Source organism: Haemaphysalis longicornis, unplaced genomic scaffold, assembly GCF_048455015.1.
Source record: "Haemaphysalis longicornis isolate Haplotype H1 unplaced genomic scaffold, Haemaphysalis longicornis Haplotype H1 scaffold_17, whole genome shotgun sequence".
Classification (NCBI taxonomy): Eukaryota; Metazoa; Arthropoda; class Arachnida; order Ixodida; family Ixodidae; genus Haemaphysalis; species Haemaphysalis longicornis.
In genome coordinates, this window is record NW_027526276.1 from 2,550,622 (window position 1) to 2,577,327 (window position 26,706).

Genomic DNA, 26,706 nt, shown 5'->3' on the forward strand with positions numbered 1-26,706 from the left:
GCGGCCCACCGCGGCGCTGTTATCTCGCTGTGCTCGCTTACGACGAGAGTGGCATGCTTGACGCCAAACTTCCCCTCGCCCTCGTGCGGGTGCTTGCCACGCTTGATAAACTTCTAGTGCAGCGTTCGCCTTTAATCCAGCACATGGCGCAGTCGCGCTGCAGCGCACGGCCGCAGGGCCACAAACCACGGCGCTAGGAAGGAACGAAAACCCGCTCTGCTTTTTGTACGCGGTTTATGTTCGCCTCATGCTGCCTATCAGTGCCTGTAGGATGCGTCCACCGCCGCTGGATTTTGGATCAGACGGCACAATGCACCGTACCGAAGGCTACCGTGACGTTCGTTTTTCCACGACGGAGCGATGTTATAGTGTCGAAATTGCCTTTTCGGCATCATTTCCGGACGTGGGTTTAATACTACTTACAGGGAGACCTCTGAAGACCGATTTAATTAGCTAGTAGGATATTCTTTCGGTGACGAATTTTCTTTACAGGCGTACCACCAGGATGAATGATTTCGAAGACGAATCGCAAAACATCAGATATTCCTGAAACTTTATTCATGAAATCTGACAGTACTGGCATTCAGCGGTCCTCACTGGGGCGAAAAGTTGCCGGCTACAGCGACGACTTGGCCGACTCGCCTGGGCATGGAGTCGTACAGCGCCGCCACTATCTCGGGACGCCCGCGCAGCGCTTCCCTATTGAAAATGTGGAGTTGATGGAATCCATCAAAAATCAACATGGTGGATTATGGTAATGGAATTAGTGATGGCATGACGGCAGATGACTGCATGCTGGCAGGGTGATGGATGACGGCAGATGACTGCAGGCTGGCAGGGTGATGGATGACGGCATGCGTCGGTAGCTGACGGCAATGGTAGCGTCGATTCTGGCAGGTCGAGTGACAGTATGATGGCAGATATGCGACATTGCACAAAAATGATGACGACATGAAAAGGAAAGGTGCTATGCAATGCTAAATAAAAACTGGTTTCATTTCTTGCTAATAAATTTATAAAATAAGATTTGCAGCAAATAAGTAATATTGCGTATGCGTTTTGCTCTGTCCATTCATGTCGTGATCATTTTTCTGCTATCCTGCTACAATGATATGAAAACTAATCCATTTTATGAGAGCTTAGAGGTGTGTGCTGGGGTGCTTAAAAATATTACACAAAACAAACTTGGTTTTCACGTTGAATATATTATCATTAAATATCAAATATGGTGACTATCTTCGAACAGGTGGGCAGCTGAAAAGAAAAAAAAACTGAGTTGCACACTAAAGCTTATACAAATCCAGATCAACTCAAAACAAATGTATATTCACATTTCACATACCTCCTTAAACATTCTGAGATGGTTACTCCGATGTGGTCCCTTGCTTCTGCCATTCCTCTTTGCCATAAAAATCGAAAGCCTGCAGAAAAAGAACATTTTCACCAAATTAAGTGGAAACCACTCTGCCAGGACTCCCTTCAGGTCATGGAAGGGTGCTCTTGACCGGCACTGCTCTAAAAGCCACCGCATGGTGGCAATGCCTTTCCCGGGAAAGGATTTTAGTAAGATGCAAGCGTGCATGCATGCATGCGAGAATTTCAAGAGAACATGCGTTAGCAGCAGGTGGGAAAGAAGCAAAATACCCTCGTCTAGAAGAATTCTACGCTCAAAGTGCAGCCAACGAATACCAGGCGCAAGAAAATGTAGCTTCAGGCGAGTGTGCTGAAGGTTAGGAACACGTTAAATTGAAAGGTGAAGAATGCCAGATAACATTTAACCTGGCTGGATGAATTGAAGCGACAAAAAGAAACGCACAGTCTTGAGATGAAAGTGCAGACTAAACGAACGCTTGCAAAAACTTCAGCAAACTTGTGATGAATTTAGAGAACGTTCAACACTATGAGGACAACCGAGCTGTGCAAGCACTAAAGACCTTTTCGGAAGCCACACAAGAAGGAGAACGGGTGTGCCAAACTTGCCATGGAACAGATTATCAATAGTGATAAGGCGTGCTGACTAGGCAGGAACCCACGTTGCGGCAAAGTGTTGTGGAAGGTGACTTCTTGTAAAGGATACGAGCATGTGAGGGGCAAAAAACTGCTGAAGCTGCCGTGTCAAAGCACACTAAACATCTTGTCGGACCTTCTGCAAGAGACTCGACTAGTAAACCTAATAAAGGAACGGCTTCAAGTGGAGGGACAAACCTTGCGGTCACTAAAAGAACCATACTGCAGCCTGATTACTGACAAAATGTCAATGCAGGAAAAAGTAATTTATGGCTGCCAAGTCATAAATTAGTATGAACGTACGAAGGAGGCCTTGATATAAGCTGTGAACCTTGAACCGGCGGTGCCACTGAAATAGCCTGCAGGCTCCTTTGGTTTGTCCTGCGGGGGTTTTCCACGGTTGACATTATCCCCTTAGGGTATTTTTTTTACCGGGAACATGAAGCATGACCGGCTCCGTAACCTGAATTTTAGTGTGCTCAACTCTGTGTAAGAGGTGGGGTTCTTCATAATCCGTATTGTCACAGACAGCCACCAGACAAACAGCGCCATGTTTCTAGCCATGTCGGTTGACAACACACAACAGCATGTTTTGCTACATCCAGCGCAGCAAAATGACCCATCGTTCCTTTTATTTGACCAAACCACCTCATTAAGAACCTAAGAACAAATTTTCTAGGAGAGAGAGGGATGTTTGATGGAATGCAGAAAGTTAGGGAATGTTTTGTTCTCAAGGCCCTTTAAGATCCAACAAAAGTTGTCAATTGTGAACCCAGTTTGGCTCCTAAGCTGATCGCACATTGAGTCGAACCTGGAAAAAATTAAGCTGTCCCATGCCACCTTGATATTTTCGCCTGTCGTCATCAGCAGCCCAAAGTTCCTTCAGAAAAAGCCCAAAGGTCACGAACACGCTACCGAATCGAAAATTCCAGTAAAACAAGCTGAATATTGCAATGCCATGTTAATAGTGCTCCACGTAAATATGTGATTGCAGCCTGTTCGGCAAGGTGTCTCAAGTGAAGCATGACAAAGCGCAATAACACTACAGCCGAACCAAGAACTGCTAGCGCGGATGGCTGATTGTGTGGCTGCTTTCCGAATTGACGCCACCGCATCACCGATAGCGTGCACCACAGGCGACGCGGCGGAGGGAAAGAGAGCTATCGTTCTCACAGGCGGAGAGGAGCATTCGGCGGGCTGCACCAAAAGGGGGATATCAAGCGGCTGTGTCACTTCTAAATGTTGCATCATGTGCATCCTAGTTTTCTTTTTTACTAAGAAATCTCACATTCGTGCTTGTGTTCCAGCAGTCCAATGTACAATGGCAGCAAAGGTTCATGTTAAACAATACATAAAGACGTTAAACACAATACATCCAAATTCACTGATTCCAAACTCGGAGAGCAATGAATTGCTGAAATGAAGAAGCCGACATGCATATATATACAGTGCTATTGGAAGACCAAAGCACTGCACTCTCGGTCAAATTAGGCAAGTTCTGGTAACTGAATTTCACGGTGCACATCATAGCATTGCACTACAAATGTATAGAACTAGGCGCTAACCTATTGTAATCAACCTGAAAAACAGCCAGTGACATCTGATGAGAGGTCCATCCAGATCACCAAGAAGGGCATGCCAGCTGATCTCCACTGCAAGGTGTAACAGTCAGTAGCCTGCAAGGTAGAAGTGAGTGGCAAACAACAAGCAAGTTGCATTAGCCTTAATCCTTCAAAGTTCTAAATGCGATATTAAGGTGTCTAGCAAGGTGTTCTTCACACTTCAAGCGAGAATATAAGAACGTTAAAATACCACATTAACTGGATGTAAGGATGGCCGAAGTGACTATCACAGCATAGTGACAATGTCAACGATCAAGTTTCTAACTCAATTCTCTCTTTGGAAGTAGATGCCGTTCATTATGACCAGTTCATGTATGGGTAAAAAGGTGCCGAGATGAGCTCTCTCATTGCTACTACGGCAAATTGCCTCCGCGATTCTGTGACAAAGCGCAGACCTAAATGATGATAACGTTGTCTTAACAATTATGGAGTGCCTAGCGTTCCGTCCAGACGGAATGCTAAAAACTGCTAAAGTTCCATCCAGACTGAACGCCAAATCAAAACCAGCCGATTAGCCGCCCTTTCTCATTCTGGGATTTGGTGTAGTGGTTCCGCGGCTGACTACGGACGTTGTAGTCCCTGGTTCGATTCTCGCACCGTTTTTTTGTGTGCGTGTGGCCGTGGTTAGCATTTTGTAATAGCAAAACTTCACGCCCGCTTTACAATTCACGCGATGAGAGTAGTCGGCCTTGGTTTTTTACTCAAGCGGCCGAGCCGCTCCCGCTCGCTGGAGCCAAGGCCGACGTAGCCATCGCCAGTTACGCCCGATCTCCTCTAATTATTACCAGTAATTAATAATTACAGTGACTCTGGCTAGTCAGTGAGCGGAAGCGGTTTGGCCGGTAAGGTGAAAATCAAGACCGACTGCTCTCGCTGAAACATTGTGAAGCGGGCGTCGGGTGGCGGCTTGGAGATCCGTCCAGATTGAGCTAGAGTTAGTCCGATCATCTGTAATTATTAATAATTATCAGTGATTCTGGCTAGTCAGTGAGCGGTAGCGGTTTGGCCGGATGGGTAAAAATCAAGAGAGACTGCTCTCAACGCGAGTTGTGTTTCCTCTGAACGGAACTTTAGTGACAGTTGCCGTTCCGTCTGGACGGAACGCTAGACACAGCCTAACAATGCTGCCAAAGGAGGCTGGAAAGTCTGTGATGAACTGCTGAACAAAAATACAAGTGAAGCAACTTTTTTTTGTTCCCGAAGTCTCTCCTAGGTGATTGCAGCTTAAATCGGGTTCAATTCTCCTTCCCAGGCAGTGCTTGAAGCCCACATGATGTGTCGGTGCATGTTTTCAACTGGTACCGTCAATATCATGACAATTTTTTTCCTTGAAAACATGAATCTAATTAGACCTTAATAACGAGATTTAAGGTTGTGCTCACATTGACATCAAACCCATTGAAACGATTTTCAAAAATTTGAAACATGACAATAATGCATTACTGCCAATAATGACAATAGCCAGTGCTTAAAAAATTATTGCGACGAGAAAGAGGTTATCCTCTTCTGAAAAATTAAAAAAAAAAGCTTTCAGGGTGATATAACCATCTAGAAAAGGCTGTTCTCCCATCTATTCTCTAGCGGTATATTTTCTAGAACTATATTTATTTACATCAAGTCATGTGTTTTTAACAAAGAGTGTATTCTTTGCTGTGCAATTAGGTACACAAGCTACTAGAAAGAGACCTTCGGCCTTAACCAGTCCAGAGGAGACCCACTTTTTTTTTAAGCATTTGCTCTTGTGCGGGGTGCACTCATCCACAGAATGAGAGCCCAATACAAAATTTAACTGAGCAACACGCGTGGCCGCGAATTATTCGGAGACGGTAGTGAATGTTGCAATGCTTAAACGCTCCCCATGCGCGGACATCATTGCGTATGCCTCTGCACCAGAGGCACGATACGCATGTAGTTTCGACGTGGTATCAAATTTGGGTTAAATGAACGTTTTTGGTGCTACTGATACACATGCACAAACATATATGCGATTATCGAACGATTGGAACACTCAAACATTAACTGCACATGCGGGGCTTGCGAGTGTGACGCCAATTTCAGCCATCGTACCCTCAATCTGAACGCAGAGACCCTTGTTTGTACTAGTGCACTTTACTGAGTGACCGCTTTGAAAAATGACAATCCCTGCAGTGTAGTGTAGACTGCTATGTGCCTCGGCTAAAAGTTACCTAAAGCGTACCACTCCAGTCCAGGTACGAAAAATGATGCGAAGAAGTACAATATTGCAATTGCTTAAAAAGAACTACCCACACAAAAAAAAAACCTTGCGAACTCAACCTGGAGCGGTCCAGCGCGCGTATTGGCGATCGGTTGTTGCGAGCAACAAACCGTTTAGCCAACGTAGCAGTATGATCCTACTTTGCTCAACAAAAAGCCTACAAACGGCACAAACATAGGGCTCTTCGATTCACAGACTCGAATTCACCGCGGATATTCCGCGGGAGTCCGAGGATTCCCCGAAGCCATAAGGATACACAAGAAAATCGAATGCCTTAGTGCTTTCAGGGAATCGGCGGTGAGTCCGGGACTGTAAATCGAACAGCCGTACTGTTGTTACTCCTGCACGCAATATCTGCGGTCGAAGGGCAGATCTACGTAACGACGTAACCCTCAAAATCAGTCGCTGTCAAAAAACATTAGGGCTAACCGACGACGCAGACGTCTAACACCGAACGGAAGAGCCCTGCCCTGTTAAATACACAAGCAAAGTGCGAAAAGTTGTCTAGTCACTTACCTTAAATCACAGGCGACATATCTTCGTCGAAACAATAATCCAATGTCTTCAAAACAACCACAACAAAGCCACTCGACAAGCGCGTACAACTCCACCGACTCGGCGGCCAGGAAGAAGGGAATGCGACGGCGTGATGGCGTGGCGATGTTGCTGGATGGAGCGGTGGAGTACTGAGGCCGGGGTTTCGGTTTCGGCTGTGCCTTCGTTTTTTCGTAATGCAGTTCATACAAGGCGCGAAGTAAACAAAATGCGTCGAAACGAATTCTGGCTTGAACATAGACACATAAAGCAATGTAAATAGAAAGATCAGGTTGCCATACCCAGCAATGTAAATAGAAAGATAAGGTTGCCATACCCAGCAAAAAGTTGAGTTTGTTGGGCTATCCTGTATATGAGCAATTAAGTTGTGGAATAAACCTCCGACATCACTTGGGCGGAAATCACTTTTGGTTAAAAACTGCCAAGAACAGGCACATTTTCCGTTTTAAAAAAAATCATATCGTGCTGTCAGCGAAAAAAAAATAGACCAACGGAGGATCCAACCACCAACCTTTGCAACAAAACGCGAGCACGTTACCACTACACCACCACCACTTTTTTTTTATTGCAATATTTCAGCACAAAACAAGCACCATCAAACAAAAAACTGCAACGATAAAACTGCTAGTCATCACCTTGCCAGCAGAAAAACGATTAAAATTGTTTGAGGTTGGTCAGTGTTTCCATCACAGGCAACCACTCTGGAGGCTCAGGCTGAGCCCTCCACACTTCAATAATCATGCGCATTGAATCAACGAAATATTCCCTTGACCATTTAGCGTCAACGTCCCTATGGCGTATGGCCATGCGGGATTTCCAAATTGCATGTAGGGCCAGGACCATCACGAGGTCGTAAGGTACTTCGTCACTCTCAATCGGTAAAAACCTAATGCCGTGAGCGTCCAGAGGGAAATCTTTTTTGAGGGTCCGCTGAAGCACGTCCCAAAAGAAGACCCCGTCCCAGCAGTCCCAAAACGCGTGTTCTACAGTCTCGGGTTTTCTGCACGGGTAGCAGTCCTCCCCATCCGGCAAAAACATTCCCTTTTCCTTCTGCCACGTTTTCACATCAAGGACGCCCGAGTGAAGTTTAAAGAAAAAAGTCTTAACCCATGGGCCAATCGCCATACGTTTCACACGCTTAAGCACATCCTGTCCTGGCCCTACACGGTAGAGCGATCTATACAATGGAACGGGAAGTACGGAATCAACGAGGTCATTATACAATCTTTTACGCGTCACACTAGATAAGTACTCTAGCGTGAAGCGTGCACGCAAAAACATGGTGGCTTGTACCACCTCACGGAAGTAGCCTTTCGTTGCGCCAAACGAAAAAGAAGCTGACGTTACAACAAAATCAGGAAGCGCTCTGGCCAACTTCACCTGACACACAGTGCGCAAAAAGGGGTCCTTCACATCCCGAAGAAACAAAAAACGATTTACCACTTGACGCAAAAACAGACGCGAATGACAGGCCACCAAGACGCACGCGCCGAAACAGGTTCGTACGGCTGGTTCTCTCCCATGACGACTCCCAAATCAACACAGCAAAAACTCGGTGCAAGGCATGTACATGTGCCCGCGAACAATGCAACACCTGTAGAACGTACCACAGTTTGCTAATTAAAAACACATTACACACTGAGGCCCTCGCAAATATTGAAAGTCCGCTACCCTTCCATTTCTTGGCCTTTTCACGCAATTCGACTGTTTGACTGCGCCAATAAGGGTCGCTGTCTACATAGTTCTCGAGGGGCACTCCCAAGTACTTCACCGGCGTCGTCTGCCAGCTGATACACTCGAAAACACTAGGCGTACTGTCCCACTGGCCATGCCAGAAGCCTAGACATTTCTGCCAATTAACACCACTGGCACTGTACTTACAAAACATTTTCAAGGTGTTTACAGCAATACTTATGCTTCTCCTATCAACAAAAAAGAGAGCAATGTCGTCAGCGTAAGCTAACACCCGCACTTCACACGACTGAAGTTTAAAACCTTTGACGTCTTCGCTCCTGATTACACTTAAACAAAAGGCTTCAATGTACAAACAAAAAAGCAACGGAGACAATGGGCAACCCTGACGAACGGCACGTTGAACAGGAACGAGTGTGCCGATCGTTTTGTTAATAACAAGCCTCGTAGAACACCCAGTGTACGCCATGCGCACACCATTAAGAATAACAGAACCAACATTCACGTGTTCCAACATATTTAACAAAAGTTCGTGAGACACCTGATCAAAGGCTTTAGCCATGTCTACCTGGAGCATTGCCAAAGTCCCTTGCATGGCGTCACAACACTCGAGAACACTTCGGGCAGTATGAATATTTGTAACTATCCACCGCCCTTTGATCCCGCACGTTTGATGCGGCCCTACCACGTCCTTTATGACAGTCTGTAAGCGGCTAGCCAATATTTTCATTAAAACCTTATAGTCGACATTTGTCAGACTAATAGGACGATACCCAGGGATCTGTCTGAGTTTCGCAACCTCCTCCGATTTCGGTATAAACACAGTGTGAGACACAAGAAAAGAAGGTGGCAGCACACCTTTGTGGTACGCCTCAGAGTAAACTTTACATAAAACCGGGCTGATGTCACCCTTAAACGCCTTGTAGAAAGCGGCGCTCAGGCCATCAGGGCCCGGCGTCTTCCCTGGGCTCAACTCGTCGATAGCGCCGCGTATCTCTTCTACTGACTACACCACCACCACAGACGAAAGGGGCACCCCAACAAGCGCCATTTATTTGGTTTCTCAAACTGAATCGCCAATGAATGCACAAATATTGTGGGTTATGACTACTGCTTCTCGTATATAACCCATTCCGGCAGTCATACCGCTTCTTGGGCACGCACCGGTCTCCAACAAGAGGCTCACCTTGAGTCGTGTAGCCAGCAATCTCAACCTAAAAGAGATATCGCACATTCCCGTTCTCCCCGACGATTGCCAACGTAGCTATGAGTGAAATGGCATGCGCGCCCAGTATGAAAATTATGTTGTGTAATAATACCGTGGTTGAATCTGTCTCAAGGCAGCTGAATACAACTAAGGCGGATCGGCGAAGCGCTAGACCCGTAGTCTGCCGCGTACAATTTAAGCCATGCCACGGACGGTTCTGTCCGCGGGCTCAGCACAGCGAAAATAAACACGTACGGTTTGACCCTGTCGCAGCGAAAAAAAGCTGTCCATGTTTTCAACGTAAGGGTCGGCACTGCCCCCCTTACACCAAAAACGGCGAATAAAGGGCATACAGTTTCAAACCAGCCCTTCAAGTTCTGGCTTAAAAACAAGAAGCACTAATCAAAGTAGCTTTTCTCTAATATGCCAAGTTTTCAGCAGCACCTTATCAAAAAGGCAGTTATTGTTTTTTTTTCTCGATATTCCCAATGCCACCGCTATGTTTCTGTTATATCAGTCCTTCGCTATCGAATGAAGTTTGGCTTGCTGCCAGCATTCGTTCGTAAAATGCTTTTCCATTATCAATACAGCAGTCAAGCTTGCCGTCACGCCAGCATCTGCCGTCATTGTGCAGCGTGCCTATTACTTTTTCTGCAACACCTTTTCAAAAAGGCAGCTTTTGTAATTTTCTCGCAACGGTCAATGCCACCGCTATGTTTCTGTTATTACAAGCGCTTCGCTCTTGTACAAATTTTGGCTTTCTGCCGTCATTCATTCAGAAAATGCATTTCCATCATCAATTCAGCAGTCAAGCTTGCCGTCACGCAAACATCTGCCGCCATTGCACCGCAAGCATGGAGGAAGGTGGTGGAAGACGATGGAAGGTGCTGGCAGGCATGCCACCACGCCTGCCAGCACCTCTCTCGGCGCGCCAGCCAGGCCACTACACTACATAAAAAAATAACAGCATCCGGCGCCCGGTTTCGATCCGAGGACGTTGCGGCCGCAGCGCGACGCTCTACCGACTAAGCTACGGCAGCCACGCTGATTTCAGAGTTAGGAACGCTCCTTATATCTTTAACGCATTCAAACTACGTCGTCAGCGGCGTTGCGTTGGCGACTCAGCGGCGTTATAGCGTCTTGATAACTGCGTGGTGTACACGTTATACTACAAACCCGATGGAAGAGATGGAAGAGAAGGCGGCGAGGCGGTGGGCTGCGGGTGCCGAGCGCAAGCGCCGCAAGCGGGCCGACAACCGTGCATTCGCACTTTCACATTCTCCCCCTCGGGGAAATGCGGGGGACTTTTTGAGCATGTGGTAGTTTGACCTGAAGGTCTTGTTTTCTGGGGACGTAGAAACGAACCCTGGTCCAACTGTGGAAGAATTGCTGGAACAAATTTTGGAAAAGCAAAATCAAATGGACAACAGGCTTGCCAATTTGGAAGAAAGCCTCACTAAGATTATGAATCAGTGTGCTCGGGTGGAAATTTTAGAAAGAAAAGTTGAAGACGTAAACGAACAGTTCAGCATCAACAGCAGCGACTAATTGATTTGGAAGACCGGGCACGGCGGAACAATATTATTGTATTTGGTGTCCCCGAGAGTGAAAACGAAACGCGTGAGGACATCGAGCAGAAGGTTGTAAAAAATATCTTTTCTGACAAACTTGGCGTCATGGTCTCGTCAGTTGAAAGAATACATAGGCTTGGTCAAACAAAACAGTCGCGTGATAGGCCTGTTATACTAAAATTGTACGATTTCAATGAAAAGGTGGCAATCTTCAAGAACTGCAAAAAACTCAAAGGAACAAAAATCAGTGTTTCTGGTGACTACTCGCCGGAAACAGTTGCAAAAAGAAGGCTACTTTGGAAATCGGCGCAGACTGAGAAAGGCGCCGGTGCAAAAGTCAACCTTGTTCACGATAAGCTTTTTATCAATAGCATTGCTTATACATGGGATTTTGAGCAGAACGTGCGCGTGAGACTGCGCAACGAGCGGCCACTTGCTTCCGAAAAAGTTGACTGACGCGCAAGGCAGCCACAGATAAGATTACTGAACATAAATGCCCGAAGCATTGTGAATAAGGTAGGACAACTTGAATATTTGTCATTGCTCCACGACGCGGAGCTAATTGCCATAACAGAAACGTGGTTGCACAGTGACGTTAATGACGAGGAAGTATTCCCAGGCAATTACAATGTGATCCGCAAAGATAGAGCAACACGAGGTGGTGGCGTAGCACTATTAGTGAAGAAGCCACTCAGATATGAAACTCTGTCATCCATAAACGGGCATGAAAGTGTTTGGTGCAAACTGTTTCTTGATACCACCATTTTGATGGTGGGCGTTATCTATAGAACCCCCGGAAGCCCAGTTGAGTTTTTGTATACTCTTGACCAGCACTTAAATACTATAAGGAATGCCAGAAGTAGAATTATTTTAGCAGGGGGCTTTAATTTACCTGGTGTCGATTGGAATGCGAGAATTACGGGATCAGTTGAAAAGCCTAGCGCTGATACAATGTTAGAGATCATGCTTAAGCATAACCTTGTTCAGGTGGTCAAAGAACCAACCAGGACACAAAGACAAAATAAATCTACGCTGGATTTGCTTTTCTTGACAGACGGAAAATTCAATTGTAATATCGACATACAGGATGGCATATCAGATTATAAAACAGTCGTAGCAACTTTAACTATGGGTAATATACAACTAGAAAGAAATCCCTCTGTACATGTGTATAATTTTAATCGTGCTGACGACACGTCAGTTACCGACTACTTAGAATGCGCTCTTGATAATATCCCTGTCGAAGATGATATAAATGGTCTTTGGAAATACTTTGTGTCAGTTGTACGTGCCTGCTTAGAAAAATATGTGCCTAAGAAGGCCAAACGCATGGGAAGACGCAGCCCATGGGTAACTGGGGACATCATTCATTTGAAGCGACGACTGAATCGTGCGCGTAAAAGGATGCCAAGGAGAAGTGAAGAAATAGCTACTCTCAGCACGCAACTCAGAAAGAAACTAAAAAGTGCAAAGGCGACCTTTTTTTCGACAACGCTTGTGGATTATATGCAAAACTCGTCTCGAAAATTCTGGACATACTTATCGGATTCTAAGCGCGACCTTAATGAAATCAAGGTAAACGGAAGAGTCTGTAGTAAGCCAGATTTGATCGCTCATGCTTTTAACAGTATGTTTAATTCTGTATTTACACCTAGCAGTAATAGGCGCCCCTCAGATACGACTGATGCTTTGTCAGTGTGTGGAGATACTAACGATATCGACATTTCCCGAGATGGCATTGTAGCGTTGTTGCTGAAACAGGATACCAAAAAATCTTGTGGTCCCGATGAAATACCCAATCGGTTCCTGAGGCGCTATTGCGAATGGATATCCCATTTCTTGTTGAGAATTTTTGTGGTGTCATTGCGTACTGGAGGTGTACCCGAAGACTGGCTCCTTTCTCGCATTGTACCTGTTTTCAAAGCGGAAAATAAGTTATTGCCGGAAAATTATAGACCAATTTCCATTACATGCGCAGCGTGTAAAATGTTAGAACATATAATATCGAAACATCTAGTTGAATACATTGAAACTAACAACTTATTCTACGGAAAACAGCATGGTTTTCGCCGACGCTTGTCGACAGTAACGCAGCTTTTTGAAGTGTCCCATGCGTTCGGCCTTGTAATTAACAACAAGGAGCAAATCGATGTAATAGCCATTGATTTTTCAAAGGCTTTTGATCGGGTATGTCACACTAAACTTATTGAGAAATTATATAAACTTGGAGTTAACAAGCAAATCGTGAAATGGATTCACGCGTACCTTACCAATAGAAAACAATATGTCCAAATAGCTGGTGAACGGTCATCTTTTTTGCCGGTTTTGTCGGGTGTGCCGCAAGGGTCGGTTTTAGGACCAATTTTGTTTCTTTTATATATTAATGACATTGCTAATGACATTGATTCTAAGATTGAACTACGTCTATTTGCGGATGATTGCCTCATTTATTGTCGCGTCAAGAATGTTCGAGATCAAGTGCTGTTAAACGAAAGCCTTCAAAAAATTTACGACTGGTGTGTTACATGGGAGATGAAAATTAATTTTGATAAATCGGCTTACATGACTGTATCTAGCAAGAAAACCCCGTTGCCTTTTACTTACACAATAAATAATATTCCCCTTCAGCATGCCAGTAAGCTTAAGTATCTCGGGGTCACAATAACGAACAATTTGAACTGGAACGAGCATATTGATAACATCTGCGGATCTGCTCAACGCAAACTCGGTCTGTTAAGGCGAAAGTTAAAAGATGCTACACCTGAGGTCAAGCTCAAGGCGTACCAATCAATTATACTGCCGACACTGGAGTACGCTAGTATAGTGTGGGATCCGCACAAAGTGGGTTTGATAAACAAATTGGAACGGATTCAAAGGCTAGCCGCAAGGTTTATCTTCGGTGCGTACCGAAGTACGCAGTCTGTATCTGCACTATTATCTCGTGCCGGTTTGCCCGAACTCTCAGCGCGCAGAAAAATAGCTAGGCTGAAATTCTTGTACGAATTGTATAATAATAAATTCAACTTGGATTCCAGGCTATACTTGTACCCCCCAGGGCGAGTGTCGCCACGAACAGGTCACTCTCATGCTGTGATGCCGTATGTGCCACGCGTTGATGTCTTCAAATTTTCTTTTCTTGTAAAAACTATAGTTGAGTGGAACAACCTTGATGCAGATGTATTTATTGACACACCCACGACGGAATCATTTGAGCGTAAGCTGTCATTGTGTGTTCTCTGAATGCGTTGCTTGTGTATCGCGGAACTGGTGCTACATGTTTGTGGAAAATTATTTTCCTCCCACCTCTGTAACAGCCCGCAAGGGCTAACAGTATTGGAAATAAATAAATAAATAAATAAACTAGGAGGCTGTTACAAAGGGGGGAGGGATACCTTGTGAACGAACGCCAAGAATACTAACAGCATGTTAATATGTTAATAGACGAACAAATAAATACGGGCGTGTGCAAGGCAAAAGAGGAAAAAGAGCAAGAAAAAAAAAAACGAACAGAAAATCAGAATAGGAGTCATTAACAAACCTACAATAGTACTATTAAGGGAAGTAAATATTATGTACCTGGTGTTTTCTTATCACAATCTAAAGCGCTGTGCGAACAATGGATATCTTTTCACCCTGCAAAGCCTCCCGCATTCAATCTACAGCAAAACTTCCAAAGAAGACTTCAGGAAGTTATTAATCATTCGGTCGTAATGCTGAAAGCAAACGTAGCCCAGGCGTTTCCACTGGGCTGTGGCAGGAACAGAGATTACGATTTTGTAATTTCGGTCATGAATTAACAGATCATTTTCTTTGGATTAAAATACCTGCCATTACCCCTTTGTGCTTTGTTGAAAGGAAGTTTGCTAACCTTTTCGTTTTCCTCTTGATTCAGAGATGGCCCATACGTCTTCAAATGTCTCGCTCTTGATAACACCTTTCGCACAGGTGTCCATTCGGCCATACACACTGCACGTTAATATGTAGAGGCCAGTGCGCATACGCATAGCAGTTAGAGGACTTGGGCCAATTAGTGGCGCTAGTCGGCTACCAGTTAGCTGCTCGTGGCTGGTTTCTTAAGTTTTCCTTGTTTTTCAATGAACTAGGGACTAGCCGATTACACGAACAAATGGGGAAATTTCATCCGCTGGGGTTCCGCCCTAAGTATGGCATTTATTTTATTTTGTGCTGGCGCCATAAAATTATTTACACAGTTTTGGAAACGCAGTGCCATTCCCACCAATAAAAAGGCATTCCGGAAACCATACATTGAAATGAAGGGTGAAGGCAGCCCGAAAGATACATTGATTTTACCAGTACTACTGTATAAATTACACGTTACATTTGCGTATGGCAGTGCCAAAAATAGTAACGATTCAGTTAAGGCAGTCGGAAAAATATGGGAGGTCGTCAGTGAAAGATCCAAATACATCAACGAAAAATTTTCCGCTGTGGCAGAGTGACTTGGGCGTTGTGGCCACACCCAACAATGTGGGTTTGATACCGGCAGCCGCGCCCGATTTTGTGAAGGAAGCTAAGACAAAGACACCCGTGTGCAGATACATAGACGCAAGTTATCTCCACGTAGTCGAAATAAAACCGGAGACAACTGTGCGGCGCGCCTAATAACTCACGGGTAGCTTCTACGGGTAAAACCCTATTCATTACAAACGCTAAAACAGCACTGTCGACGTCACACAGAAAGTTAAAATACGTGTCGTAAAATAGGGAATGACGTTTATATAAAAGCGGAGGGCACCATTGTAAAGACTGTGGTCACGTTGGAAGCATGGGTATTGGAGAAAGGTTTACAGAAAACAACGGTGGCCACACACACCAATAATAAGCAGTTGCAAGTTAGTCGCCTTTCGACAGAGTGGGTCACTTAAACAGCGATGTGGAAATGCTTGTGCAAAACTGAAATGCGAGGTATGCTACGTCATATATACACATAACAAAAAAGTAACAATAACTACTCGTCCTGTTGGTGATTTTCGTTATTATTTGTAAAACATCGTTTACTAGAAACCACACTCACGTTTTGCTAAACTGCTGTTCAGCTGTTCACTTTTTTTAGATGTACTACTCATCGCGCTACTGGCAAACTGTAATAGATCAGCCATTGAGCTCTTCCGACGTGCCCCCTTTCCTTAAACAATTGTTGGAATCTCTCATGAAGATACATTGCTGCGCTCAACATATTAAATAAGCTTTAGATACTCTCCAAGTTAATCTACCAGGGCATTGATTCTTAGAAAATAGGAATAACCATAAAGACCTTCTGCTTCGATCTACAGAATAATGGCCCTTCATTCTATGGGTGGTCTAAAATAACCTTTTCCCAGCGGTAAAGTTCCCAAAAAAACATGAATAGCCATTTGCGTACGTGAAAAAAATTTTAATATATCTTATCACTGTTCCTAACGCATTGCACTTCATTTGTTATTTTAAAAAGATGTCGTGCTACAGCAAACAATTTTTATTAAAAACTGTAATATTGTATACAAGTTTCCCGACAGGTGACGTACATATCAACAACCAACCATCCACAAAATGTTTATTGAATTGATCACGGGTAAGCTTTTGTGAATAGTAATTTCTTTAAATTTTTTAAGGTGACATCTTTAAGTACGACCTATTTCGTTGAAAACGTCACGGAGTCTATAGGTGACCATTTGTTTCCCTCTTTCCTCGACAATACCCTGAAACAATCTTCCGAGGAGGGATGCCACAATGTCAACATCTTCTCCTGCACCTGTCACCCCAAGAGATTCCGCCTTCACGAAAACCGGCTTAGGGATACCGTGGTGAATCATAGGTGATTCATTTAAGCTCTGGTTGGTTATGACCGTGGGATCCGCAACCTGCAAAAAATGCATTCTTCTGTAAAGAACACAATCATTTATGCGACTTTACAGAATATAATACTAACCAATATAGTACATTATGAAAGTGTTTTGAAAACAAAGCCCAACTAACCCATCAATAGGAAAGTACACATACATTTTCCTTGGAAAGCCCAAACAGTCGTTCCCTTGACGTTTCAATAAATATTTCTTACAGCAAGCTCCTCACTTCAGTGAATGACACTTCCCACCAAAATATGCATTTAAAGAGTAGCCCCGTAACAGCACTCCAAAGCCGCTATGCGTTGGAGCCCGTATACCAGTTTCAGGTGTGCAAGTTAGCGCCATGCTAACTCTAGCCCGAAATGTCCAACACTGTGCAGCTACCATACATGGTGACATTACCCTCCCGCGGTTATTAGCGACACTCTTCACAAAACCAAGAAAGACACTCGCTACCAAAAATAGACAGATTGCCATCCCAGTGAGCAAGAACTGACAATGTTATTCAAACTCATTCAGCTCTTTCCCTAAAAGAACAACATAGACAGAATGCGTCACTAGAGTATTCTCAAACGCGGGAAATCGCGCTCAGATTTTCATGAACCTTCGCGATGTGTACACTCCGAACCAGGGACACCAGCAACGTTCTCACGAAATAAAAACTCCATACTTCAAATTCGCAAACAGCAGCGTATGCTCCACATTCCGGTACAAATTATGTCCAACTATTTGCCGAACCTCGGCTGTCGACCCACATCTTTTTTTCTTCTTTACTTGCGAGAGATGACCTTCAGAAACACGTTAACAAAATCGTACCATTTTTAATGCACCATGTACCACACTCGTTACCTGTTAAACTTAGGATGCCTTCGCAACTAAATCAAAAACCCCAAAACGCATATCCGTATAAACCTGGATAAGGCCGAAAGTACGTGCCTGATAGGCCAGTACATCACCAGTAAGCGGCCGTGTTTATTGCAGCGATAAAGAAGAAGGGGGTATATATATCCACATCCGGACGAACCCGGACGTATTCAGCACTAGGAATCTTTAAACATAGGGTACCTCAGTTCTAGAACGAGAGGAGCTCTCAGACGTACAATTAATATTATAGTATTCAGCTAAGCTAGAAGACGAACTAAGGGCTTTGTTGCATTGAATAAACTGCATAAAAACAAATGTCGAAGTCTTGGGGCAATGATAAAGTCTGGTGTAAATTTCTGATCACAATGACAATGCAGACCACAGATTAAACCTCCACAAATATCGCTAAATTGTAACCGCCGGTCTGATAAAGCCACCGAGTAGGTATAGGCTTGGTATTAAAATTTATGGGTCAACCCTTCTGTATGGAGCTGAGATGGTGAGCAGGTCATATGGACAATGTAGAAAGTTAGAAAGAACGAAAAAGGAGTCCATCAACCCCAAAGAACGTCCTTTCTCCACTCTGTTTACCACAGGTAATAATAATCTAAATTTTGAAAATTAGCCGCTCGAGCACGCATCCCTTAGGAACTCTGTGGTGGAGTGAAAGGCGGTTGCAGCATATCACTGTTTGCATCCCCAAGCTGTGTTGAAGGAACTGAGCATGCTGTTACCAATTTACGAATGACAGAGGGGGACTATGTAGGTAATGGAATATTTTCAGTGGGGTATCATACCGAAAGCCTTGCTGCATTAAAGAGAAGATAACATGCAACTAACCTGATTGATCTATTAAAAAGAACATGAATGCACTGGATAAATCAGTTGGGCAGTTCTAGAGACACTTTTCCGAACTCAACTTGAAGGTGTGCTTATCAGACACTCCACCATGCACCAAGAAATTACGTTTCCTAGCTGGGAAATACGTGCCTGAGAACAATATTACTCTGTTTTATGTTAGGAGTGCAGTGGTTTTTGTGACCTACTAGGATTGCTTAAGCGAAGCGCAGCTCTTTGACGCCATATGTTAAAGATAGGCGAAAACTTACGACAGAGATCCAAAATGGCATTGAGAGTAGCCACGCCAGTGTTGTTAGTATTGTTGAAACAATAAGTTGCCCATGGTGTGAGAAAGCCGGCGTCATTCTTGTGTTTATGGGGCAAAAAAACTGCTCTCTGGAAATGTTTCAAAGCACGAGGCAATCTATAGCACGAGCCTAACTCTCTAATGCAAGTTGGGCGTCAAAGCCAGTACACCGCCAATGAATTGAGCCGAAGAACACTGGCAAACGGGAGAGCACACAAGCAGCAAAATTTACCCGTGTCTTCAACGTTCCCATTTCCCCGCGGCAGAAACCAGCAGAAGAACCGCCGCTGTGGCTCAGAGGCAAAGGGGTTGAGCTGTTGGGACTAGAAACGAAGGCACAACCCCAGTCGCATTGCCTGCGTTTGAGATGGTTTCGAAAAGCGAGAACGTTCTTGTGGCGAGATATCGGCGCACGTAAAGACCACTGGCGCTAACAAAATCCGCAGCGTCCACTACGGCGTGCCTCATTGTACCGGTATATCTTGGGCACGTTAAAAACGACCATAAATTAATCCAGAAAAGGCGCAGCGTGTAAAAGACGTGTCGAAGTCATTCGTAAGTTATCAGGCGGACTGGAAAGCAAAGCGTTTAAAGGTGCAAGATAAACAAAGCACTCCGTCAACGCCAGGCTGAGGGAAGTCATCTATAGCTACAAAGTACAAAGTTTTTGTTTTCGCTAACTAAACGTACAAGCGCTTAGGTGTCCTCCGGAAATTTTACCTTGACCGCGAGAGGATTCTGTTTTAATGTTCCGAATAATGAAAAGACAATTTGTTATATTACAAAGTAAAGCCAAATTTGTGCACCGTCACGACTGGAATTATCAATCACATATGGGCTTTACAAAAAACGGAATGACAACATGTAATAAACTGTGTCGCTATTATTAATGCGAACCGCTGTTCTTTTTTTGTTAGTTTTATCTTCTTCAGCAATTTTGAACAATCACTAATAAGGCAATAAATTAACTTCGCCTAATTATAAAGGCTTGCTTTGAATAAATATTTTTGTAAAACTGCTCCTTTTCTGTTTACTTGGAATACTTTATTCGCTAGGCGTATTACAGCTCCCGTATTTTGCTTATTACATTTGCTCTTTGGCAACAACTTAGCTGCGTAGCTTCCAAAAGACAAACATAACACATGCTTCCTCTTACGGCTTTCATCACCGAAGCGTTGCTATTACTTTCCAAATCGCTACAATTTTCAGAGGCACTTTTTACTTCGCTTAACCCTTCTGCAACCGAAAAAAATATCGCCCGTCCTCTAAATGTTTAGTGTTTCTTTATAGCGCTTTTCGAAAAACCTTTTGTGCTGGAAAAGACAGCACGAAAACAAATCATTTCTGGGAGTGTTCATTCACGACCGCAATTTCGCGAGTGGAAGTGAAAGAAAGAATGTTACCTGGAAGGTGACTGTCACTCTGGCACTGTTGGAAAAGAAGATAGTTCCGTTCTTTCCACCGCACGTTCTCCAGGGGGTTAACATATACAATGTTCCCATGGTGTTCGTCAGGTCAACCTGCATCAACTTGAGACCGCCGCGGCAGAACCCTACCACGGGACCGAATGCCTCCAGCTTGTCCATATTGTGGTACACGGTAGGTGCAAAAAAAAAAGCCAGACACGAACTCTTTCTCTTGGCTGTAAGGTTGAGCGTAACTTGACGGCAGTCGACGGACTATTTTTCTAACCATATCTTCCATGTCCAGGCCCGAGAAGTCACAAGGGTCTCCTACGGGAAACAAGAAGCGACGAACAGGCTTCTGTTATCGCTAACATAGATAGAAAATCGAAAACAAACACAACTCAGAGCATGACAAAGGTCAACACCCCATCCCCTACAGGCCGCCATCGGTACTTAGATACACGCTTGTTTGGTACTCTACCGGACGGGAATTTCTCCGTCTGGACAGTTCAATTTCACTTTGATTTGTACCCACTTGTAGGATCTAAGGACTTCCATGCTAAATAATGCACTGAAGTTCCCCGGTGCCTCTTGCAGTCAAACACCACTAATTTACAGGTATTCATTTGGCATAAAACCATTTGGCATAAAATATTTTACATATTTCTTTATGAAACAATAAGATTTGCAACAGACTGGAGCCATTATTTCCAAATTATGGCGAATATGCCTAGTACTAGCATTACGCAAAAGCAAAAAATACGCATATGGAATTCGAAGCTTTAGTATATCGCTAGGCGAATACTCTGCATAGAGTAGTCATCCAGCAGTATCACTACTCGGTGTGCTCTGGTACCTTCGGGTATATTCAGCTTCGTCACCTTATACAAAACTTCAAATGGTATTCCTCTGCCAAACTTCCTTTTCTTAGGTTTTAGTTTAGTTTTAAAACGAATCACCTGAGGCTAAAAACTCTCTCTCAGGCTCCTACGACAAATGAATTGGGGCTGCCTTGTTTTAAAAGGTTCCCGTTCACTTGCCAAACAGTGTTCAAAAACCACTGAAATAAACCGCGGTAAATCGCATACTGTTGTCGGCTATGTTTAAAGTAACTTCAAGCAGTAAAAAACGTCTGGAAGTAAACAATAATATTTTCTGTAGCGACCTTGTCATTTACTTGATGTCAACACTAGAATTGCACCTTTAGCTTGGTGCGTCTCGTTTATTGCTCCAGCAAGCAAATATTTGTCGTAGAATACATCACTGTTCTAAAGTGATACAATCGACAATAATAGTTCTCTTGCTTACAAGCGAAAAATACTAATCTTTGTTTCTGCGTTTAAAATAGCTCATGTTCTATAGGTTAAAACGTTTTGCATCTCACCAATTGTTCATAAATAATTATTCTATATAATTTATTCATGAATTACCCTGAGGGATATACGACTGAAAAGAATTTCCTAAATTATTACTTGTAAGACCTTGCTAAAATGCTACCTTTCGGTCCCGCCTAAACAGGGTCTAGTGACGTGGTGTGAGCTAGATCACCCACTTCGAATGAACGGCATCTGTTTACACTACCTGAAGGTTCCTCACCGTGCTACTGCCATATTTTTCTAATTCATGGGTTTGTGTAGAGTAATTTTAGTTTTGTAAGTGGTTTGGGGTTTATTCATTCCAGGCATATCCTCAATCTGCAGGAATGGTTCACCGTTTTGAAACGATTTTCATGCAAAGTTTGTGAGTACTTTTGTAGTACTTTTGTCTTAGTCTCGTGATTGTCTTCAACCTCCTATTTAGAAGGAATCTTCCAGTCATATTGGCGATAGATGAAGCAATACGTTCGTGCAAACCGAGAATCCACTGTTACCATAAAAACAAACTTTTCACCTGAAGCCTTTTCCTCGAAAACACTTTTTCGTGCGGCACGTGTGAGGTGGCGATTTTCGCGGAGCCACCAGTCGGCGGCCGAATAAAAGTAAAGAAGGCGAAGTGCGCATGCATACAGCCAGTAAGCCGCACGCGCTGAAAGGCAGCAAGAACGTGAAAAAAGGCAACAAAAGAAAACAACCACACCTGACGAAGCTAATGAGACACGTAACCGAGCCGAGGCAGGAAGTACCTAAGCGATCATTGATCGCTCCACTCTCCACATTGATTTCTCCACATTTATCATTGATCTCTCCACATTGATCTATCCAAGACACAACGCCAAACCACACACATCTCCTTAGCTTCAAGACTCGCCATAACATGTTCACATCGGAAGCGCAGTGTTTGTTCCAAGAAAAAAGCCAACAGGCCGAACAGCACCCAGTCAACACTGGGCCCCGACCATGGCCCTGATCATGAACTGCTGGCTCCTTCAGCCATCCTTGAAGATGAAGCAACGCTGGGGAACCTCAACACTTGTGACGTGCACTTTACAAAGACGGTATGGGGAACTAATATCGCGATTTCCACTTGTGCACTTTCTGATTGGCTCGGCAATGTATTTTGTTATATCCGATGTCACCACGTCACACTCCTCTCCGCCATATGCCTACTAAAGCATACGCCTTCTACACATGCTACAGGCAAGTCGATTTTTCCCCTAAATATTTGGATTGAACCCCTGCATGCGGAAAATGGCGTTGCTTTAATAGGGTAGTGGAAAATGTCGTTGCGCCCTTTCTCGGAAGCCACTCTTTTGTACTTATAATTTCCCGGTTGCGAGCTGGAATAATATTTAGCGTCAAAACCCACTTCTTGCTCTAAATTTCAGCAGTGTGTATTGCACGCTTGCTTCTGCTATGATATATGTACCCCCTTTTCTATACGTAATCATTACTCGTATTAACCCTCTTTTCCACTTCGTTGGGTTTCCCTAAGCCTATCAATACGCAGTTGAGCGAGGCACCTATGTTCCGACCATGCATATATTATTGGTAATACGTCTTGATTTCATGCTCCCAACTTATGTAATAGGGCATGTTTATGACTCATTTTTAAACATATTTACGTTACACCATCAGACCACCTAAACTGTACCTCCCATTTTGGTTCTGCTACCATGATCAGAAAGGACAACTCGCCCTAGAAAGCCATTTTGAATTTCTAGTTCGAATATTTTAATACACGGGCTCAATGTGGAAGTTTCGGTTTGTTTATTATTGCATTTCTTTATTTTATGTTCAATCTTTTTCTGACTATGGAGGTTTGTCAACATGTCTTGCAGTTTTTCTGACGCACCGAGCATGATTATGTCGGAAAGAATACTCCAATGGCTCGCGCAAAAATTATCTATTGGTCAGTGTTAATGAATTTCTCTATTAAGGCTCGCCCAATCACTCCCTGAAACCGGCCTTAAGCAATTTTCTAGTGGTGTCTCCTTCCCTCCCTCACTTCTTTATGGGAAACTTTTCACACTACTCCTTTAATGTTCTCTTGCACCGTGCATGCCTTGCATACCCTCGAATGGTTTCAGGTTACTGGACTTCATAACTTGGCCTTTAAATGCTTGCAGTGTCACAAGGCGCTTAGAAGGTCCAACATTTTTGGAAACATTTAAATTTATTGCGCAAGGGCGTTTTGTACACCCCACCATTCTGTAACACATCACTGATGACATGAGGGTAAACAGTTGTTGAATAGCCTTTCGAAATACCAGCTTGGTCATCGGTTGATGAAAATCTAGCTTGTGCATATGCGCGCACGAATTACTTTGACAAGTATGCAAAATAGAGTAGGCTGAACGGTGCCTAATTTTTAAGCTCTTTCACCTCTCGCTTCTCGTGCATTATAGTCTGTCGGATTTCGGGGCTAACCGAAACTCAAAGGTTCCGATGAAATATAAAAATAATTTTCCCACAATTTCTTCATTATTATCTCCTCATTTCAAACCAATGCACTCTTCTTCAGTCGCCCCGTGCAGCCTTTTCTGCCTTCATTCCCGTAGCGCCATCTCTACTTTACCCTTGAGAAACTATTGAGATTCACCCAAGTTATTTAGAATAGTACTGTCTCATTGCGTGCCCGTCGCAGGACATTTTTTCGTTGCTTTCATACTTCTACACATGCGTAAAATTATCTGTTTCGTCTACAAGTGCGAAAATGCGACTTCGGCGAAGAGCAAGCTTTGTCTTAATTCCTTCTTGCTTCGCAAACGTTTCCATTTTTATACATTTTTAATCTCTGCCCTGGTGCAGATAGGAATGTCACTAACCTTAAGGCTTTTTTTTGGACGATTTTCGTGGTTTGTTATCTGACACAGATTACGAAATTTTTGCTGCGTTCATGTTCTGCAAAATATACAGCTTACTCTTTACTATATAAGTCGTTATGTAGATTCAACATATCCACCGTGTATTCACTTTGATGTGTTAGAACAGCGAATTCGTTTTTAAGTGTACTTTAAACCCCTCGCTGAGCGTCTTACTGGCTACAAGTTGGGGTTTCTTCTTTCAGCATGTTTGGCTCTTTCCGTTTCCTGTTTAAATTTACATTGCTCCGAAGTCTGCAGTGGTATGTCACAACCCTTGATCTTACCTTTAAACTAGCCTACAACAAAAACAACTTACCTACAACACAAAAATGTGTCCAATAATGAAGTACATTCCAGTAATACTTTCTTCACTGGATATGTTTCATGTTCATTTCATATTTGTTGGTTCGCTACAAATGTATTCATTTTCGCCGGGTCGTTACTGCCGACCACTCTAACTTTTCTATTTACTCGCCTACTGAAATTGTCGCTTGCTTAAAAATCCTTCCACTTACCTGAAGCCGTCGCCATGGACACATTCACAGCCGCAAGACAAGCAGCCCACAAAAGAAGCCGTGCCAGGATCCCACATCGCTTCATTTTCCAGAAGGTGCTGAAAAAAAAAACGCGAAAATTAGGACCGAGAATGGGGTTATCGAGAATGGGGTTGGCACTATGGCTGTCTGTAATGCATCTGCATCACCTGTAACTGTACTTTGTGGTGAGTCCCTTGGCCGTGTGGAAGCTATTGGCAGCCACCTCGTCGACTTCCCGGATGTGTCACCTTCTCTGTCTATTAACTCAATGAGCCGACCTCTTCCTTTTGACTCTACTGCCTTCGTTACCGCCGTAGTTTACAGTCTCGATACTCTCCAGCGCGACCAGCTTCTTACCCTTCTTCAGCGTTTCAAATCCACCTTCGACTCTCAGAAGACTTCATTGGGTCGCACGACGACTGTCTCTCATCGAATCGACACTGGCTCCAATCGTCCTTTGCGCCAGCGACCGTATCGCGTTTCGGGCAAAGAACGTTCTGTCATCGAAAGCCATGTTGATGAGATGCTCGAGCGTGGCGTCACTCGGCCATCTTATAGCCCGTGGGCTTCTCCAGTCGTACTTTTCACGAAGAAGGACGGATCGATCCGATTTTGTGTCGATTACCGCTGACTTAACAAGATCACTCGGAAAGACGTTTACCCTCTGCCCCGGATTGACGATGCCTTAGGCTATCTGCAAGGAGCTGAGTTCTTCTCATCGCTGGACCTGCGCTCCGGTTATTGGCAGGTGCCGCTGGCAGACGATGATCGTGAAAAAAACCACGTTTGTGACCCCCGATGGATTATACGAATTTAACGTAATGCCGTTCGGGTTATGTAATGCGCCCGCCACTTTTGAGCGCATGAAGGACGATATTCTGCGTGGCCTCAAGTGGAAAACTTTTTATGTTACTTGGACGACATCGTTATATTTTCTCCCGATTTCGACACCAACCTTACTTGTCTAGAGCACGTTTTGCAGTGCCTAACGGATGCTGGTCTACAGCTACACTTAAAGAAGTGCCATGTTGCGGCCCGCAAGCTGACGATTCTAGGTCATGCGGTTTCGAAGGACGGTGCTCTCCCTGACCCTGCCAAGCTACAAGCTGTTGCAGACTTCCCAAAACTGACCACTCTAAAAGCCCTGCGCAGTTTCATTTGCATTTGTTCATATTTCCGGCGGTTCGTTCCAAGTTTTGCATCTGTTATTGCACCACTGACAAAGCTCCTTGGTGGCAACCATGACTTGTCCACTTGGTCTTCTGCATGCGATCAAGCCTTTTAGACGTTACGTCGGTTGCTCACCTCAACCCCTATACTGCGCCACTTCGATCCTTGTGCGCCCACTGAGATCCATACTGACGCCATTGGAGTAGGGTTGGGAGCCGTACTTGCCCAGAGGAAGCCAGAATTTGACGAGTACGTCGTTGCCTATGCGAGCCGTACGCTTACAAAAGCCGGATCCAATTACTCCGTCACGGAGAAAGAGTGTTTGGCCATCGTGTGGGCTATTGCCAAGTTCCGTCCCTACCTTTACGGCAATACCTTCGATGTCGTGACAGACCATCACGCCCTTTGCTGGCTAACATCACTGAAGGGTCCCTCTGGTCGCCTTGCCCGATGGGCTCTACGCCTCCAGGAATACTACATCCGCGTAATATATCGGTCTGGGAGAAAACACAATGATGCGGACGCCCTGTCCCGTTCACCTCTGGGCACGGATACAGCAGACCTTACAGCCATTGACTCTATCCCGACATTCCAACCGTTTGAG

The 26,706-nt window shown here is 44.3% G+C and overlaps 1 long non-coding RNA gene and 1 pseudogene across 2 annotated transcripts; both read right to left on the bottom strand.

The window, feature by feature from the left end:
• Positions 1-1,152: 1,152 nt before the first annotated feature.
• On the bottom strand, positions 1,153-6,556 carry LOC144166384 (uncharacterized). Its single transcript, XR_013321665.1, has 4 exons — positions 6,382-6,556; positions 3,587-3,683; positions 1,343-1,421; positions 1,153-1,254 (listed from the first exon to the last, which is right to left on the bottom strand). It is a non-coding gene; the product is annotated as an uncharacterized LOC144166384 (long non-coding RNA).
• A 9,795-nt stretch (positions 6,557-16,351) lies between these two features.
• On the bottom strand, positions 16,352-25,005 carry LOC144166386 (uncharacterized; annotated as a pseudogene). Its single transcript, XR_013321666.1, has 3 exons — positions 24,912-25,005; positions 20,151-20,480; positions 16,352-16,751 (listed from the first exon to the last, which is right to left on the bottom strand). The product of XR_013321666.1 is annotated as an uncharacterized LOC144166386 (transcript).
• Between the last annotated feature and the right edge of the window lie 1,701 nt (positions 25,006-26,706).